This window comes from Vicia villosa, linkage group LG2 (genome assembly GCF_029867415.1).
Source record: "Vicia villosa cultivar HV-30 ecotype Madison, WI linkage group LG2, Vvil1.0, whole genome shotgun sequence".
NCBI lineage: Eukaryota > Viridiplantae > Streptophyta > Magnoliopsida > Fabales > Fabaceae > Vicia > Vicia villosa.
The window spans coordinates 151774760-151793135 of record NC_081181.1 but is presented as its reverse complement, the minus strand read 5'-3'; the positions used below and the strand labels follow the sequence as shown (position 1 = coordinate 151793135).

General features: G+C 35.7%; 2 pseudogenes; both read left to right on the top strand.

Moving 5' to 3' along the window:
* The first annotated feature begins 4596 nt into the window (after positions 1–4596).
* LOC131654471 (small nucleolar RNA Z101) lies at positions 4597–4676 on the top strand (annotated as a pseudogene).
* Positions 4677–14484: 9808 nt separating this feature from the next.
* On the top strand, positions 14485–16007 carry LOC131652489 (glucan endo-1,3-beta-glucosidase 2-like; annotated as a pseudogene).
* Positions 16008–18376: the final 2369 nt, after the last annotated feature.

Genomic DNA, 18376 nt, shown 5'->3' with positions numbered 1-18376 from the left:
TTTTGTGAACGGTAAATATTTGGATTTTGATGGGATTCAATGTTAAATGGAGAGGCTGGATTTCAAAGTGTCTTCGAACATTAACAATTTTATTGTTGGTCATTGGAAGCCTAACAAAAATATCCAAAGTTGGTAAAGGTTGCGTTTTCTTATCTAAGGGTTATTAGTTTGGTAGAGATGTTCACTTGTTCCATATGGTGTACGCGAAATTGTGGAATGATATTTTAATTGTGGGAGAAAGTTGGCATAGGAGATGTTCATTTGTCGCGTATGCTGTATGCGAATGATGCTTTAATTATGGAATGTTATTTTAATTGTGGTGAAAAGTTGGCATACGAGATATTCGCTTGTCGCATATGATGTACGCGAAGGATACTTTAATTGTGGAATGATACTTTAATTGTGGGAAAAAGTTAGCATATGAGATGTTCACTTATCGCAAATGTTGTACGCGAATAATACTTTAATTGTGGAATGATATTTTAATTGTGGGAAAAAGTTGGTATACGAGATGTTCACTTGTCGCATATGCTGTACGTGAATGAGACTTTAATTGTGGGAAAAAGTTGGCATACGAGATGTTCGCTTGTCGCATATGCTGGACACGAATGATACTTTAATTGTGGGAAAAAGTTGGCATACAAGATTTTCACTTGTCGCATATGTTGTACGCGGATGAGACTTTAATTGTGGAATGATATTTTAATTGTGAGAAAAAGTTGGCATACGAGATGTTCACTTGTCACATATGCTGTACATGAATGAGATTTTAATTGTGGAATGATATTTTAATTGTGGGAAAAAGTTGGCATACGAGATGTTTGCTTGTCGCATATGTTGTACGCGAATGAGACTTTAATTGTGGAATGATATTTTAATTGTGGGAAAAAGTTGGCATACAAGATGTTCGCTTGTCGCATATGCTGTACACGAATGATACTTTAATTGTGGAATGATACTTTAATTGTGGGAAAAAGTTGGCATACGAGATGTTCACTTGTCGCATATGCTGTACGCGAATGAGACTTTAATTGTGGAATGTAATTTTAATTGTGGGAAAAACTTGGCAGAGGAGATGTTTGCTTGTCGCATATGCTGTACATGAATGATACTTTAATTGTGGGAAAAAGTTGGCAGAGGAGATGTTCACTTGTCGCATATGCTTTACGCGAATGACACTTTAATTGTGGGAAAAAGTTGGCATAAGAGATGTTCACTTGTCGCATATGCTTTACCCGAATGACACTTTAATTGTGGAATGATATTTAATTGTGGGAAAAAGTTGGCATAAGAGATGTTCACTTGTCGCATATGCTTTACGCGGATGATACTTTAATTGAGGAATGATATTTTAATTGTGGGAAAAAGTTGGCATACGAGATGCTCACTTGTCGTATATGCTGGACGCGAATGATACTTTAATTGAGGAATGATATTTTAATTGTGGGAAAAAGTTGGCATACGAGACTCACTTGTCGCATATGCTGGATGCGAATGATACTTTAATTGAGGAATGATATTTTAATTGTGGGAAAAAGTTGCATATGAGATGCTCACTTGTCGCATATGCTGGACGCGAATGATACTTTAATTGTGAGAAAAAGTTGGGAGAGATGTTCACTTCTTGCATATGCTTTACAAACGTGAATTATATTTTAATTGTGGGAAAAAGTTGCCGGAGGAGGTGTTTCTATTTTTTTCATTTCTTGAGTTTCTCAATTTTGGAGGTAACTTTATCAGTTATTTATGGTTTTTGAATTGATATCAGGTATAAGAATGGGCAGTTGTGTAAATGGATAATTTGCATATGGATTTCATTGATGTTAGTATCTCCCTGGATAACTGAAGCCCCTAAGTGTTTTCTGTTTGTTTAGATCCATCTTATCTTAAATTACCGTAGCGTTAAAATTATCATTGTACTATAATGAATTTGTCATTGCTTCATGGATTATTTGATTTGCGATAGAATTATATTATTGTCTCTTGATTGGCATTAAATCCATTGGTTGTGCAAGATATTGTGTTATAATTTTAATCATTAACATATTATTTGGACTCTAAAAGATTATTGGTTGTGCAAGACTAATCAGACTGATCATGGTTTGGATTAATTAATTTGGATTAATTGCGGGTGGAAAAAGGCTATTATCGAGTATATTGATGGAGTTAATTGAATAAAAATAGGTGCTAGGTGGTACATAATGGGGGATTAATGCAAATATGTTAGAATGAGAATGCAAAGGAGTTGGAGAAACAACCAGAATGGTTAGATGTTAGACTTTGTGAAGTTTTTATCTCAAGCATAACTTATATATTTACTCTTAATTGGCTGAAGATTTACAAGGTCAAAACTAGATGATCAACAATGTGTTATATTGATAGATTCATATTTTCAGAGGGATGGATAGATAAAATGGCCAAAATATTTGCAATGTTGTGTGGATGAAGGACTCGTCACGTTCCTATTCTAACTTGCGAGAAAATTAGTATTTGAGACCTAAATCGTTTTGTGTAATCAAATGTTGGAGTGCCGAGAAGAAAACTATAATCCTAAGAGTGTAATTTGAATGTGTTAAGAGATAATCAATAGTGCTAATATGAAGAAAATTATAAGATAGTAGAGTTACTATCTAAGTATTTAGCATAATATCTGTTCCTTGATGTTTATTTTGGCAATTGCCTATATTGTAAGAAGTTTGTTTACTTAAATGTACTTATACAAGTCTCCTATTTCATTTCGTTTAGTTAACGATAAATCTCGTGTTTCAACCATTAGTTTGAGATCCATTCAGCGTCTGCTCCCGATATGCTTGATATTGAATCTATATTCATTGTATTTTGCCAGTCCTCTTACAGATCCAGATAGAGATTCGAGAACATTGCCACTTGTTCGATGATACTCGCAAGTGCAGTATATCTCACGAGAAATGAGATACATGTCGCGGCTGGTTCAAACAAGATGATGCAACTCTGAAGCTCGACACAGGGTGTGACTATAAATCGGAAGGACTCACAATCTCCATTACCTGACAACATTGACCGATCCGATAAACAAGCTTTTTTACATATACTATCTGGTAATGCAGTATGGTTTTTGCCGGTTAAACATTTGCGCGTTAATAATTACAAAACATATAATAAATATTCATGTGCTGTCTGACCTGAGTTATTGGTAGGATGAATGCAAAATGTGATTATTTTTGTTGCTTGTAATGGATTTTGATTTTGCCATAGTTACCTGCACATGTGAATAATGGTAGAGAAGATGGATATTAAATGAATGTTAATAATAATTTTTCCGGTTAAACATTTGCGAGCTAATAATTACAGAACATATAATAAATATTCATGTGCTGTTTGACCTGAGTTATTGGTAGGATGAATGCAGAATGTGATTATTTTTGTAGTTTGTAATGGATTTTGATTTTTCCATGGTTACCTGTACATATGAATAATGGTAGAGAAGATGGATATTAAATGAATTTGGTTCACTTATTGAGTATTTTGAAACAGCTTTTGGGAGGAATCTCCGTCAAAGTTTCACTTATCTGGTGTAGAATTTGCATCATATAATTTAGTCGGTTTGCGAATTCTTATTGAATAGTGTTCCTGAATAGAGGGGGGTCTGATTATTATAAATGAGTTGAATTGGATCCATCTAATCTAAAATGAGCTTAGCATTAAAATTATCATCATACTAGGTTATCTCTAATTAGCAGCATGTGGCTAAGATTGAGAATTTGGTAAAGCCAAACTATTTTAGGTTGATATCTTTAATTAGCAGCATGTGGCTAAGAAAGTTGTCTCTGATTTTCAATATGCATTCTTAGAGAGCTGACAGCTGGTAGATTGAATACTCATAGCAAATGAGTTAGTAAATGATAAGAAGCTTTTGAAAAAGTGTTGATGTTTAAAGTGGATTTTGAAAAATCATGACTTATATGACTTTGTGAACGGTAAATATTTGGGCTTTTATGGGATTCAATGTTAAATGGGGAGGAGAATGATACTTTAATTGTGCGAAAAAGTTGGTAGAAGAGATGTTCACTTGTCGCCGCATATGCTATACGCGAATGATACTTTAATTGTGGGAAAAAGTTGGCATACGAGATGTTCACTTGTTGCATATGTTGTACGCGAATAATACTTTAATTGTGGGAAAAAGTTGGTAGATGTTCACTTGTTGTCGAGATGTTCACTTGTCGCCGCATATGCTATACGCGAATGATACTTTAATTGTGAACTGATACTTTAATTGTGGGAAAAAGTTGACATACGAGATGTTCACTTGTCGCATATGCTGTATGCGAATGATACTTTAATCGTGGAATGATATTTTAATTGTGGGAAAAAATTGGCATACGAGATGTTCACTTCTCACATATGTTGTACGCGAATGATACTTTAATTGTGGGAAAAAGTTGCCAGATGAGATGTTCACTTCTTGCAAATGCTTTACGAATGTGAATTATATTTTAATTGTGGGAAAAAGTTGACAGAGGAGGTGTTCCAATTTTTTTCCATTTCTTGAGTTTCTCAATTTTGGAGGTAACTTTATCAATTATTTATGGTTCTTGTATTGTTATGAGATGTAACAATGGGCAGTTTTGTAAATTGGGTAATTTGCATATGAATTTCATTGATGTTAATATCTCCTTGGTGAACTGATGCCCCTAAGTGTTTTATGTTTTTTTAGATCCATCTAATCTTAAATTACCGTTGCGTTAAAATTATCATTGTACTATAATGAATTTGTCATTGCTACATGAATTATTTGATTTGCGATAGAATTATATTATTGCCCCTTCAAATGCATTAAATCCATTGGTTGTGTAAGATATTATGTTATAATTTTAATCATTCACTTATTATTTGGACTCTTAAAGATTATTGGTTCTGCAAGACTAATCAGGCTGATCATGGTTTGAATTAATTACGGGTGGAAAAAGGTTATTATCGAGTATATTGATGGAGTTGATCGAATAAAAATAGGTGTTATATGGTGCATAATGGGGGATTAATGCGATTAAGTTAGAATGAGAATGCAAAGAAGTTGGAGAAACAACAAGAATGGTTAGATGTTAGACTTTGTGAAGTTTTTATCTAAAGCAGAACTTATAAATTTACTATTAATTGGCTGAAGATTTACATGGTCAAAATATTGAATCTATTGTCCTTGTATTTTGCCAATCCTCTTCCAGATCCAGATAGAGATTAGAGAACATTGCCACCAGTTCGATGAAACTCACAAGTGCAGTATAGCTCACAAGAAATGAAATACATGTCGCGACTGGTTCAAACAAGTTGATGCAACTCGGAAGCTCGACACAAGGTGTGACTATAAATCGGAAGGACTCACAATCTCCAATACCTGACAACATTGACTGATCCGACAGACAAGCTTTTTTACATATACTATTTGGTAATGCAGTATGGTTTTTGCCGGTTAAACATTTGCGAGTTAATAATTACCGAACATATAATAAATATTCATGCGCTGTCTGACCTGAGTTATTGGTAGGATGAATGCAAAATGTGATTATTTTTGTTGCTTGTAATGGATTTTGATTTTGCCATAGTTACCTACACATGTGAATAATGGTCGAGAAGATGGATATTAAATGAATATTCATGTAATAATGATTTTGCCGGTTAAACATTTGCGAGCTAATAAATATAGAACATATAATAAATATTCATGTGCTGTCTGGGCTGAGTTATTGGTAGGATGAATGCAAAATGTGATTATTTTTGTTGTTTGTAATGGATTTTGATTTTGCCATGGCTACCTGCACATGTGAATAATGGTAGAGAAGATGGATATTAAATGAATTTGGTTCACTTATTGAGTATTTTGAAATAGCTTTTGGGAGAAATCTCTATTAAAGTTTCACTTATCTGGTGTAGAATTTACATCATATAATTTAGTCGGTTTGCGAATTCTTATTGAGTAGTGTTCCTGAACAAAGGGGATCTGATTATTATAGATAGGGCTGGAAATGAGTCGAGTTGAGTCGAACACGCTTCAGCTCAGTTCGACTCGTTAAGAATTGTCCGAGTTCGAGTTCGAACTCGAGTTCATGATGAACTTTTTTTTCAGCTCAAACTCGACTCGCTAAGAATTGGCCTAGTTTGAGTTCGAGTTCGAGTTTATCTCGAACTTTTTTTTCAGGTCAAACTCGACTTGTTAGAAGTTCACGAAAATCTCGATTCAACTTGTTAGATTTATCTTGTTAGGTTCAACTCGCTTATTTCACGAACTTAAGAGTAATTTTTCAAAGTATATATATATATATATATATATATATATATATATATATATATATATATATATATATATATATATATATATATATATATATATATATATATTTGACATTTTAAATTAATATTTTTGAATTAAAAAATATAGAAATAAAATAAAAGTTATAAGATTAAAATTTATACGATGTTAATTTTATTTGTAGAAATATTTTGCTCACTAGAGAATATAAATTATCAATTAAAATCGTTAGATTAAGATAAAATATGATACAAAGATTTAGAGAAAATATACAATCGAGTTGACTCATGAATCTAACGAGTCGAACCATGTATAGTTCAAGTTCAGCTCATTTAGTTAACGAACTTAGTTTTTAGCTCATACTCACCTCATTTGGTTCATGAACCTAGTTCAACGATTTATTTTTCGAATCGAATTTCAAACTATTTTCGAGTTAGTTTGGTTCATTGGCAGCCCATGAATTGGATGGACAAGATTTTCTGTTTGTAGAATGTGCAGTTGCATAGAGCTGCTGTGAACGTCTTACGTCACTCAAAGCTCCCAGATTGAGATGAGATTGGCTTTCAATGAGAACCATAGTGCCAATGTGATGCCGATGTCGACAATAAAGTTTGTTAGGGCAAATCGGTGAGTCGAGATGAGACATGAATCACCATGTTAATATTGCTGATACCGCCATTTGGAAGATAAGTATTTCTTAAACATTGTAATGACTGAGTATGATTAACTATTGTTTGTTTACAACGTTTTGTTTGATGATCTAATATCATATAACTCAACTTACAATTGTATGTGGTATCTATATGTTGTGGTGTCGATTTTTGTATGTCTTGCAATGCATTTTGATTTTAGAGTTATATTTGGAAGATTGTGAAAATTGTTGGGACAAATTAGCACTGCTATGATTCGAAAAGAAATTGGAGATGACACTAACAGGATGGCTGGGAATCAAATCAAATATCCCCTGTCTCTATTAATCTCAGCATCTACCTGCCAAGTGTTGTCAATTTGATGCTGGTAGATTTGTCTGTTTTAGAAAAGGTCGCAGTAGAGGGGCAACCAGAAGGTAGTGACATCTAATTCTATAAAAATTCCTAAACAAATTGACCCTGCTGGTGAAAGAACAGTTGGTGTAACATGAATACTCAATAATTTCTGGATATCGGGGTGGCTATTATCCGATTTTATCGACATGCTCATTACAAGTCGGAAAGATAAGTAAATCTTACCTTTTTAACTTCCTAAAATCACAACCGACTACTGTCTATTAACTAAAGTCTCCACGAATGCTTATCTTTATGGACAGAATAAATAAACTATTAATGTACGAATATAATGGAGATTATAGTTGTTTAGGGGCTTACTCTACAGTTGGTTGTTAATAATCACACTAGATTCATCATTGGTTCCTGTTGTTGTCATATTATATGTAGCAGGTTGTTTCTACCAGGATAGTGGGTCATTTGGGTGAACTGATACGCTATTTGTATGACGTGGTTATGACGTTTGATTACTCCTTTTAACTGTTTGCAGTAAGCAACTGTGATGACAACGACTACATATCGAGTCTCATGGGAGGAGAAATCAAGATTGCAATGATCGGAGATGACAAGTCAAGCTCTAATGTCATCGTAAAAGAGTCGGATTGAAAATAACAATGACAGGTCAGCGTTTCTTTTGCTTCTGCTTCTCGAATATGAATGGAAACGTGTCATCCTATGTTTCAAACCGGACGTGGGTCAGCGTTTCTTTTGCTTCTGTGGCATCCTATGTTCCAAACCAGACCTGAAAGTTAAGGTGGTTGAGGTGAATCATGTGTACCAATTACGATAGCTTCAGTTCAGTTGCTCTCGCAAATAGTAGTAGATTTCTAGGAGTCCTAACCAAGCAGGAAAGTTCACCCACGATAAAACCAATCTTTTTGTTCTGTATGAGAAAGCCAATCTTTTTTCCCGTGATGATCTAATTCATACGCCCTTTCAAATGCCAATGCATTATATAACTCTAGCCAACTTTTATGGAATTCCACGACGATTGCAGCTCCGGTGTGATCCGAGGAATTCTAGAGTGGGCGGACTCTACTTGGATTAAATCCCCTGATTTGATATTCATCCCTAAGCTTGGAACCACTTTCACCAACACATTGTCCATCTTCTGTTCTTCAGAAGTGTGGCCTGTTAAAGTCTCTCCTCGGTTCGACATTGTGCTGCCTGAAAGACAAAATAAGGAGTTAGTAATGGAGCAGTCACATTCACAATTATATCATTTTTCAAAACTTGAACTTTAACTTTGGAATAATTGCTTCCTTAACAGAAGAATAACCACCTTCATTCACAGGTTTTGATGGAGCTGTCACATTTAGAATTATATCAATTTTCAAATATTTCATTAAAGCCAGATGAGCTGCCTTCTCTTTGACACTTCTCTTTTGCGAACTACCGACCCCAGAAGCATGTTCAAAGTGTTCCCTATACACGTAGCCCGTTCTTTTCAATTTCGGGCAGTATGGACAAGCGAAAGTCTTGTCTGAGATTCTCACTTTGAGACTTCCCTTCTTGAGTTCTTGATAAAATGTATTTACATACAACCAACTTATTTGAGATTCACTTGAATCAGTATCCTTGTTAGAGCATCGAGGTGCGACAGTTTCTGCATATTCAATACATGAGAAATGAATTAACTTGAACAAAATAAAATTCTTAGTATATCGTAAGTAGCACGATCACCATCACCTTTATTGATGGTGCTGACAATATATCTTTTTCCAAATATTTCAACAGAGCGAGATGATTAGCCCTGTCTCAGGCACTTGTGTTTTCGGAACTAGTCTGATCCACTATAAAAGCATGTTGTAGGAGTTCCGTGTATGCATAATCCTGTTTTCTGTGAGGACAGTAGGGACAGATGAAAGTATGTTCTGAGGTTTTCACATTGTGAGTTCCATTTTTGAGTTCTTCATAAGTTGTATCTACATGCCACCAACTTATATCGGTATCCTTGATAGAAAAGTGAGACATTACAGTTTGTCCTGAACTTATTGTGTTCGATCATGAGAGACAAAAATTCGAGTTAAAAAAGAAGAAAGCATATTAATTATGAGAATTAAAGTAGAAAATATTGAAATGGGGATGTTAAAATAATGAATGTGAGATGCAGGAATTATAGGAAGGAATGTTAACCTTGAAGAGATTGTGTATGAGAGAAATTGAAATTGCCACCATTGCCGTTAAGTTTGAAAGACATACATACACGTTGGACATGTTGCCTCACATGTTCCAACATTTGAGTTTCACTTTGATTGACAAACCAACAGAAACTAGTCCTTCATTGTACTTCTGAATAACAAACTTGTGCCTTTGTAAGTGAGGTTGGATTTCATTTTGGAAAAGTCATTTTAAGGGTATGGAATTAATTTTGATTTGTTTTTTCATCAAAAGTATAATTGATTATGAACTTTGGGATTGATCGTGTTAGAAGATAAAATTTGTAATTTTTCCACAAATTTTTGAAAGAAAGCATCACCTTTTCAAGCACTAATGTAAACACACTAGCATATTCTTAAGATAATTAGTGATAAGTTAGGTATTCCCCAGAATTTTATTGTTGTAAATGCTTCCACTTTTGAGTAATTTGGGTGGTTATTCTTGTCATGACTTACAATCTTATTGTTAATGGATCTAGCAGAACCTTTTGTTGGACTGAACATTTGGAACTGAACTCTCAAATATGCCACTGCCACACTCTACTCAAGTAGTCAAAGCACAACAAATTCGACACGTTTGACTGTACGACGTTGACCAAGCTATGCTCATTGCACTTGCAAAAACAGGCATTCAAGTTGTCATAATCGTCCCTAATGAAGAACTCTTAGCAATCGGTCTATCGAATGTTTTGGCTGCAATTGGGTTTCCCGTAATGTGGTAGCACATTATCCTGCCACCAATATCACCACTGCCGCATATGCAGTAAGCAAAAGGTATTTTAATTGTGGGAAAAAGTTGGTAAAACATGAGGGCCATGAAGGTAAATCTATAGTTATGAGTTAATATTCGGTCTTAAAATAAACTTTTATAAAAGTCTTTTAGTTGGAGTCAATATTCCACAATATTAACAAATATATTAAATGTTAAGGTTGGAACAACTAGATTCAAATACTTGGATATTCGTGTTGGTTGCAAATCTACAGTTATTTGAGTTAATATCTGGTCATAAAATCCAGTTTCATAAAAGTCATTTTATTGGAGTCAATTTTCCATAATATTAGTTAGACGAAACAGCAAATCTGTTAAATTGTAAGGTTGGAACTATTAGACTCAAATACTAAGATATTCCTGCAGGTTGTTGTAATAATAGAAGAAAAGTTTTGGAAATTGGTGATTAATAGTGTAAGGAAAATTGTCCAAGTGGCATAATCAGTGCTTATCCTTACGCGGTCGTGTCATCCTTCTAAAATTTGTTATATGCATTACCTGTCTATTTTCTTTTCTTTCTTTAAAGCCTCGTCAGGTATTATTTCTAATCTTGAATCTCTTTAAAAAATTCTTATGGGGTGGAGGATTCGAAAGCAGAAAAATAAGTCGGGGTTAATTGGAAAAGGTATGCCAAGAAAGACAGGAAGGGGGGATGTAGGACAGGTATACAAAATTCAAGGGTGTTAAACCTAGCATTATTAGGAATGTGGGAACGGTGATTACTTACAAAGAAACAAAGTTTGTGGGTTTCGGTTTTAAAAAGTAAATATGGTGAAATCGTTGGTAGAGAGTAAAATTGAGAGAATGAGGTCGGATTGGTGGCAGGACATAAAAAAGGTAGAAAGTGGATTGTGGGATTGAAAAATGATTTTTGCGTTGTCTTTGCTATTGTTAGTAACCCATGAAACTATATTGTGGTTGTTGTTTCTTGTTGTCATGACATGTTGATTACATGAGTTTGGTTTTTATGGTTAGAAATTAATGAGGTTAGGAAGTGATGAAAACATAGTACATATATCCTTGTATGATGATGAAATTATGGTATGAAATGCTTGAGTATGTTAGAATATGATTGGATATGGTTTGGGTGGTAAGAGGTTGAAGAAAATAGGTTAAAAGTGGCTATTTGTGCTCTTAAGCTGTCGGGTTTGTGTTGTTGTTTTCAAAGTGAAAATTGTGTTGAAAACCCTCCTCTTTATCTAAAATCTAAATTTGGTTCTGAATTGGGTAAAGCTTATGTTAGAATGTCACTGCCGAGAAGAAAACTATAATTCTAAGAGTGTAATTTGAATGTGTTAAGAGATAATCAATAGTGCTAATATGAAAAAAATTATAAGATAGTAAAGTTACTATCTAAGTATTTAGCATAATAACTGTTCCTTGATGTTTATTTTGGTAATTGCGTATATTGTAAGAAATTTGTTTACTTAAATCTCGTATTTCATTTGGTTTAGTTAACGATAAATCTCGTGTTTCGACCGTTAGTTTGAGATCCATTCAGGGTCGGCTCCCCATATGCTGGAAGAAAAGCAGGGGCTATATTGAATCTATTGTCATTGTATTCAGTCCTCTTCCAGATCCAGATAGAGATTCGAGAACATTGCCACCAGTTCAATGAAACTCATAAGTGCGGTGTAGCTCACGAAAAATGAGATACATGTCGCGACTTGGTTCAAACAAGATGATGCAACTCGGAAGCTCGACACAGGGCGTGACTATAAATCGGAAGGACTCACAATCTCCAATACCCGATAACATTGACCGATCCCTCAGACAAGTTTTTTTACATATACTATCTGGTAATGCAGTATGAATATATAATAAATATTCATGTGCTGTCTGGCCTGAGTTATTGGCCGAATGAATGCAAAATGTGATTATTTTTGTTGTTTGTAATGGATTTTGATTTTGCCATGGTTACCTGCACATGTGAATAATGGTAGAGAAGATGGATATTAAATGAATTTGGTTCACTTATTGAGTATGTTGAAACAGATTTTGGGAGAAATCTCCGTCGAAGTTTCACTTATATGGTGTAGAATTTGCATCATATAATTTAGTCGGTTTGCGAATTCTTATTGAGTAGAGCTCCTGAACAGAGGGGGTCTGATTATTATAGATGAATTGGATGGAAAAAATTCTGTGTTTGTATAGTGTGCAGCTGCATAGAGCAGCTGTGAACGTCTTGCATCATTCAGAGCTCCCAGATCGAGATGAAATTGGCTCACAATGAGAACCATAGTGCCAATGTGATGCTGATGTGGACGATAAAGTTTATTAGGGCAGATCGGTGAGTCGAGATGAGACATGAATCACCATGTTAGTACTCCTGATACCGCCATTTGGAAGATAAGTAATTCTCACACATTCTAATAATCCAGTATGATTAGCTATTGTTTGTTTACAATGCTTTGTTTGATGATCTAATGTCATATAACTCAACTTACAATTGTATTTGTTATCTATATGTTGTGGTGTCGATTTTTGTATGTCTTGCAATGCATTTTAATTTTAGAGTTACATTTGGAAGATTGTGAAAATTGTTGGGACAAATTAGCACTGCTATCATTCGAAAAGAAATTTGAGATGGCACTAACAGGATGGCTGGGAAATCAAATAAAATATCTCCTGTCTCTATTAATCTCATCGCATTCTACTTCCATTTCTATTATCTTGTTTTTCTTTACCTGAAGAGTGTTATTCAAACGAGACACAAGTTTATCGAACGTTCTAGCATCATGTTCCATGATTTCAGGTATTGTTTTAACATCCATCTTTTGTAGTTGTTCCCCGATTGTATTGTTCATTTGATATCATCAGCTCGTGCAATCCACACGTATCGACCAAATTTCTGTTCGGTATGAGAAAGCCAATTTTTTTTCCCGTGATGATCTAATTCATATGCCCTTTCAAATGACAATGCATTATATAACCCTAGCCAACTTTTATCGAATTCCACGACTGCAACTTCGGTGTGATCCGAGGAATTCCAAAGTGGGCGGACTTTACTTGGATTAAAGCCCTTGATTCGATATTCATCCCTTAGCTTGGAACCACTTTCACCAACACATTGTCCATCTTCTGTCATTCTCGTGGGAATGTTAACCACAATCCCAGTCCACGGCCACACAAACTGCTTTTCGGAATCAACACAAATGCCTCTATTTACTGGTTTTATTGGATCTTCCACATTCATAATCATTAGATCCTGTTCTTCAAAAGTGTGGCCTGTTAAAGTTTCTCCTCGGTTCGACATTGTGCTTCCTGAAAGACAAAATAAGGAGTTAGTGATGGAGCAGTCGCATTGACAATTATATCATTTTTCAAAACTTGAACTTTAAGTTTTGAATAACTGCTTCCTTAACAGAAGAATCATCACCTTCATTCACAGGTTTTGATGGAGCTGTCACATTCAGAATTATATCATTTTTCAAATATTTCATTAAAGCCTGATGAGTTGCCTTCTCTTTGACACTTCTGCGAACTATTAACCCCAAAAGCATGTTCAAAGAGTTCCCTGTACACATAGCCCGTTCTTTTCAATTTCGGGCGGTATGGACAAGCGAAAGTCGCGTCTGAGATTCTCACTTTGAGACTTCCCTTATTGAGTTCTTCATAAAATCTATTCATATACAACCAACTTATTTGAGATTCACTTGAATCAGTATCCTTGTTAGAGTATTGAGGTGCGACAGTTTCTGCATATTCAATACTTGAGAAATAAATTAACTCGAACAAAATAAAATTCTTAGTATATCATAAACAGCATGATGATCACCATCACCTCTCACAATATCCTTTTCCAAATACTTCAACACAGCGAGATGATTAGCCCTCTCTGGCACTTGCCTTTTCGGAACTAATCTGATTCACCATAAAAGCATGTTGTAGGATTTCCATGTATGCATAATCCTGTTTTCTGTGAGGGCAGTATGGAGAGATGAAAGTATGCTCTGAGGTTTTCACATTGTAAGTTCCATTTTTGAGCTCATCATAAGCTGTATCTACATACAACCAGCTTATATCAGTATCCTTGATAGAACAGTGAGACATTATTGTGTTTCAATCCTTAGAGGATGGAATATGAAACCTTGAAGAGATTGGAAGGGATGTGCATGAGAGAAATTGAAATTGAAGAGATGGAAGGGGAAATTTAGGATATGAGCTATCGAATTTGGTAAGAACAAACAACATTGCTGTTAAGTTTGGAAGACACAAGTTCGACGTGTTGCCTCACATGTTCCAACAATTCTGTTTATTAATACTCTTGAATGTTGTCTTTCTTTATTTTTGTTGTAAATGCTTTCACAGTTGAGTTATTTGAGTGGTTATTCTTGTGATGACTTAAAATCTTATTGTTAATGGATCTTGCAGAACCTTTTGTTGGACTGAATATTTGGAACTGAACTCTCAAATATGCCACTGCACAACAAATTCAACATGTTCGATTGTACAACGCTGACCAAGCTATGCTCATTGCACAACAAATTCAACATGTTCAATTGTACAACGCTGACCAAGCTATGCTCATTGCACTTGCAAAAACAGGAATTCAAGTGGTCATAACTGTCCCTAACGAAGAACTTTTAGCAATTCGTCAATCGAATGCTTCGGCTGCCAATTGGGTTTCCTGTAATGTGGTAGCACATTATTCAGCCACCAATATCACCGCCATTTGTGTGGTTCCGAGGTTTTGACTGCTCTACCTAATTTGGCAAAAGTTCTTGTCAATGCAATTAAGTACATTCATTCAGCCCTCGATGCATTGAATCTTGATCGCCAAGTTAAAGTCTTGACGCCCCTTTCCGCATCTATCATATTTTGATTCATTTCCACCTTCACATGCTTTTTTAAACCCATCGCTCAATTCAGTTTTTGTCCCGACCCTCGTTTTTTGCAATCTACCTACTCTTATCCCATGCTCAATATTTACTCTTACTACAATTACATGTAATCAAATGGTGTGATTCCATTAGATTATGATTATGCACTCTTCTAGCCTCTCCCTCCAAACAAAGAAGCTGTTGATTCTAATATTCTTCTACATTACTCCAATGTCTTTGATGCCATGGTCGACGCAGCATACTTTGCCATGGCTTTTCGAAATTAAACCAACATTCCTGTAGTGGTAACAGAATCAGGGTGGCCTTCAAAAGGTGCATCAAAGAGCCCGGCACAACAATAGAGAATGCCAATAATTACAACAGCAATTTGATGAAGCATGTTTTTAACAAAACCGGAACTCTAATATCCAAGAGTTGTTATTAGCACTTACATCTAAGAACTATACAATGAGAATACAAAACCCAGGCTGTTATCGGAGAAAAACTGGGGATTGTTTGGTGTGAATGGTGTTCCTATTTACATTTTACACTTGTCTGGATTATGAGCAGTTTTGACGAATGATAACAGCAATCAAACTTTCTGTGTTGCAAAGGTCGGCGCTGATCCAAAGATGATACAGGCTGCGTTAGATTGGGCATGTGGACCCGGCAAGGTTGAATGAATAACATCACCTAAGTGCGACAACTAACACACACTCTATTGATATCATTTCACAACTTTCTGTGTTTTAAAATTTATCTACACATGCATAGCAGTACATGCTAGTGACTATAAACTTTTATTTAATTTCAGTTCACAGTATGTGGAAGTGTAATAGGATAAGTTGACATATGAATACTTGGAAGACCAACAATGAAACCATTGCAAACATATATTCTAGTTGAATTTAGACATTCCAGTAGTTACATAAAGACTAGAATACGAAACGTACAAGAATGTCTTGACCAATCCATGAATAAGATTCACATTGAGTAGTAGCCAAGAATGTTCACCTTTTTATCAAGGCAATGTTCACCTGACTAATGAAGAATTGGCCTAGATTTAATTATTTGGTTGTTCATATTGTAGTACCTTCATATTGTAACATCTTTGGAAGAATTGGCCTAGATTTAATTATTTGGTTGTTCATATTGTAACATCTTTGGAAGAATTGGCCTAGATAACAGATTGTTCTCTATGTTCCTTGACGATTACAAAGTGAGCAACTGATTAATGAGAGTAAAAGGTGAGGAAGTGATTGAGGGATTAAACTTAGGCAGAGAGGTAAACTTTGACAAGACTTTGTATAATTTTGATGGATATACAATATCAAAACCAAATATGATGGGTTAGTTAAGCGATATAAAACTCGTCTTGTTGCTAAGGGATTTTCTCAACAATGTGGTATGGATTATGAAAAAACTTTTGCTCTTGTGGCCAAGATGACCACTATTCGCACCTTATTGTTGTCGGCGCATCTATTCGTCAATGGCATATTTCTCAAAGTAATGTAAAAAAAATGTTTTTTTGAATGGTGATCAACTTGAGGAAGTTTATATGATTCCTTCTCAAGGTATTTCCCATAATCAAGGGGAAGCGTGTAAGTTAAAGAAAGCTCAATATGGCTTGTTCCGCAATCTTGGTTTGAGAAGTTTTATATGGTGATTATATCTCTTGGATTTCACCCTAGTGATCATGACTTTGTTTTATTCCTCCCTTAATAACTTGTAAGCTCTGCTGGGGCATGGTGAAGGTCAGCATGTCTCTGGTATTTATCGCACTTCTTAACGATGTTATTATTGTCTATCATTAGTGTGGGCCAACAATATTCTAACCTTAATAACTTGTGAGCGAGATCTTTTCCATCGGTGTGGTTGTTGCATGCTACCTTGTGATCTCTTGCGAGTATTAGGGTGATATCGCTCTCGCCTAAGCACCTCAACAGGGGAGTGGCCTTCCCCATTTTGTGAAGTTTCCCTGAAAGTAGGTTGTACTTGGTAGAGTTTCTTCCAATTTTCCTTACTTCTCCCTCATCTGATGGGAGTTCACTTAACTATAGATAGTGCAATATGGATGACATCTAACTAGACTCGGGGACGAGTTTCAAGGAGTGTGCTTCATCTGCCTCGATGTTGGGGGAAGAGAGAGAGAGAGAGTCTCATGTATGACTGTTCTATTGAACCCCTAGACCTTCGAGGTGGCTAGTTTGGATAAGAGATCCGCCTTGAAGTTCTATTCGCGTGGGACATGTTCTACTTCAAAAGAGAGGAAGCGTGAGGATACATTTCGTACCTTGTGTAGATATTTTATCAGCTGAGGCTCCTTGCTCTGAGACTATTCTGAGACTTTATAGGTGAGCAACTGGGAGTTACTTTTGACTTTTAATTTGGTAGCTCCCATTTTTAAGGTGACGATCGTACCGGCGATGGGAGCCTTGTATTCTACATGATTGTTGCTGGCGATGAACTCAAACTTTAGCGCTTACTTGATAACTATATCACCCGGTCCCTCAAGAACTATTCCTGTGCTATTTCCTTTTATGTCGGAGGCGCCATCCACAGATAACGCCCATTTTGAAGGGGTGTCTTCATCGATGGGAGAGCTGAGCTCAATTACGAAGTCGACCAAAGATTGAGATTTGATGCCCCCTCGAGATGTACTGGATGTCGTATTCTAAGAGATCTACAGACTAAGATATCGTTCTCCCTGTTAGATTGGGTTTCTTTAGAACTTGTCAGACAAGATAATTGGTTTTTACAAGGATGGTGTGCTATTAGAGGTATCGCTTGAGTTTTCTTGCCGTAATAACAACAACTAACACCAGTTTCTCAATCTTCATGTAGTGTGTCTAAGCGCCCTTGAACACTTTGCTTATGAACTACACATGACTATATTCTTTGTGTATTTCTTGGACGAGGACTAAGATCATTGCCCGCAGTGAGGATCGAGAGAGATGTGAGGAATTCTTTTACCTTGGTGAAAGCCTCCTCACACTCGATGGTTAGGTCGAACTTTACCTCTTTTCTTAGGGCAGCGAATAAAAGGAAAGTTGTGTTGCCTGTGCAAGAGAGGAAGCGAGATAGGGCGACAAAGGATCCAATAAGTTGTTGTACGCCCTTCACGTTCGTGGGACTCCTCATGTCAATGACCTCCCGACATTTATTCGGGTTGGCTTTGAGCCCTCTCGTTGTCAGTGTAAAACCCATAAATTTTTCTGGTTGAACTCTGAAAGAGCACTTGACGGGGTTCAGGTGCATATCATACCTTCTTACTGATTGTAGGATGTCCTCCAGGTCGT